Source organism: Limulus polyphemus, unplaced genomic scaffold (genome assembly GCF_000517525.1).
Source record: "Limulus polyphemus unplaced genomic scaffold, Limulus_polyphemus-2.1.2 Scaffold8382, whole genome shotgun sequence".
NCBI classification, from domain to species: domain Eukaryota; kingdom Metazoa; phylum Arthropoda; class Merostomata; order Xiphosura; family Limulidae; genus Limulus; species Limulus polyphemus.
Window position 1 is genome coordinate 24,159 of NW_013673992.1, and position 2,735 is coordinate 26,893.

The following is a 2,735-nucleotide window of genomic DNA, read 5'->3' on the forward strand; positions in this document are numbered from 1 at the left end:
ACAGAACAACTTGTCAATAGACGGTACAAAGACGTTAGTACAGAACAACTTGTCAATAGACGGTACAAAGACGTTAGTACTGAACAACTTGTCAATAGACGGTACAAAGACGTTAGTACAGAACAACTTGTCAATAGACGGTACGGTACAAAGACGTTAGTACTGAACAACTTGTCAATAGACGGTACAAAGACAGAAATGCGTAAAGTTACAACAATCTCCAAGCATACATTGTTAAAAAGTTTAGTTAAAAATTCTTCCTCTTGTTGTTAAAAGTGGGAGGGTTGAGCCCCTCTTTTTAAAAAGTGCCCCCCAGTCTCCGGCGTCTACATTAAAAAGTCAATGGGAGCCATGAACTCTGTTAGTTATTCTAGGGTTAAATGTTTCAACAATCAAAGTTCCACTATCAAGTAGCGCCACTGTCGTATTTTCGAGTAACGAAAACAAAAAACTATGCCAGGAGAGTAAAGTTAATAGAATTAACCAGTGGAACTAATGTTCTATTATTTTTTCTGGTTCTGTTCTCTTGAGTGTGAGCTGTAATGTCTGAGAAATTAGACATAGTAATGTTGGCTGTGTAAACACTTAAAAATAGTATTATATAAAAACATATCGATTATTTAATGTCTTTAGGTTTAAATATAGTTTGTAAACTCATCACCTCTTCCTGAATATTCACGTGACTTCCGTTTTTCAATAAAAAATTCACTATTTCTAAATGTCCTTCTTTCGCCGCCTGGTGGAGAGGAGAATAACCCGACTGCAAAAACAAGTACTTATAAATAATGTGTGTCTAAATATATATATCTGAATATACACTAAAAGCGTATAGCACTGTACTTAATTACTATTAATTTAATTTATATTGATGTAAAGAAGTAGTTTATAAGTTAGGCTAAACGCCTGGTTTGAGCCTAACTGTATCATAATGTTGTTGTATTAAAAAAAAGAAAAACTTTCACACACACTCGAAATATGCAATTAATATTAAGAATTAAAGTAGTCACTAAATTTATGCTACAATCATAAATTCGTGAAGCAATATAGGATAACATAAATATTATGAAAGACAAACAGAAAGAAATTTACCAGAAAACTATCGCTAAAGCCATGTTTCAAATGTATGACTCGAAATAAAAACTAGATTGAGCATTGCTTAAAATAAAAAAAAAGAGAAATGAAAAAAAACCCAAATCATAAACTTTCTGACAGATAAAAAATATGAAATAGAGAAAATAAGTATAACAAAAAGAACATAACATAAAACTAAGTTTTATAACAAAAAGAACATAACACAAAACTAAGTTTTATAATAAAAAGAACATAACAGAGAAAGTACGTTTTATAATAAAAAGAAAAACACGGGAGAAGAAAATAAATTATAAACAACAAAGAAAAAAAAATAGAACCGCGAAAGTTTTATAACAAAATAAAAACATAGAATACAGGAAGTAAGTTCTATAATAAAAAGAAAATACGAACAACAACAAAAAAAGAGGGTTTCGTGACAAAAAGAGGAAATATGGAACAGAAAAAGATAGTTTGGTAGGGGAAAGAGAAACATGAAACAGAGAAAGTAAATTTTGCAACAAAAACCACGGAGTCGATGAAAAAAGGCGTGGAACGAAAAAAACGGAAATCTTGCCGCCAAGAATGTCCATAATTCGTTCCTCGATGACACATCACAGTCTAGCAGTTTGGTAAGGAATGAAAATTATATGATTATCTTTTATTGTATTTTATTAAAATATAAAATTAATATTGCTTCCAGTTTCAATAACACTTAAATACACTAAGAAGTGATACTTTAATTTCATTTTGTAAAAAGAAGCTTCGGAACACTGGAGCTCGTACTTAGGCCTACTTTGTAAATTACGATGATATTCTTGGTCTCAGTAGACCTTCATTACAGATATACCTATGAATACAAGATGACTATATGCCCATAAACCGTACATAATAACCCGATATGTAAATAAAGAAACATTGATTATGTCTGCGAAAGGTCCCAGGATGTAATTGTTAGCATACAGACTTGTAATTTAGTTATCCGATCTTAATAGTAGAGGGCCATTTGGATTTCTTCTGGTTGTGAGATATCGCTTGTTTGATGTGTTAAATCTAAAAATGAATTAAAGTATTTGAACTGTGAGTCTAAGAACGTGGTTATATTATTTGTATTACAATACCTTGGCATAAACTATAACACAGAAGTTATATTTCAAGTTCTATAAAGTGTTTAAATTTGTTACAAAAGGGAATGAAATTATTAATGTAAAATACGCCAGTTAAAAATAGGTTTCAAGCAGAACCAATTAAACGTTTCTAAATCCTTGCTATTTACCACATGTGTAAACAGTGACGACAGCAAATAACTTAAGTGTCAGCAAAAGACTTCGCTCTTCTTCAATACTGGCTATTCGCAGGGATATGTTATAGATTGTGGTCAAGCATATTTCATAGTAACCTAAGGTCAAAGTTAACGGTAAAGTACAATAATGTTATAACTTTATCTTTTGTTGCTAGACCGGGAGTGGCCTTGTGGTTAGTGTGGCAAGAATGTGAAATTCGGGGTCTGTGGTTTGCGTCCCACTGCCACAAAATTGCGCTCCAATTTAAGGCGGCCTGGCATGGCCAGGTGGTCAGAGCGCTCGACTCGCAATCTGCGGGTCACGGATTCAAATCCCCGTCCCACCAAACATGCTCGCCCTTTCAGCTGTGGGGGCGTTATAATG

General features: G+C 33.0%; 1 protein-coding gene across 1 annotated transcript in view; it reads right to left on the bottom strand.

Annotated features, from left to right (window-relative positions):
• Nucleotides 1-772, bottom strand: part of LOC111083157 — a 17,015-nt gene extending 16,243 nt beyond the window's left edge. Inside the window, exon 1 of the mRNA XM_022379454.1 lies at nucleotides 662-772. The gene's annotated coding sequence lies outside the window, so the exon portion shown is untranslated. The remainder of the gene's footprint in view (nucleotides 1-661) is intronic.
• Between the last annotated feature and the right edge of the window lie 1,963 nt (nucleotides 773-2,735).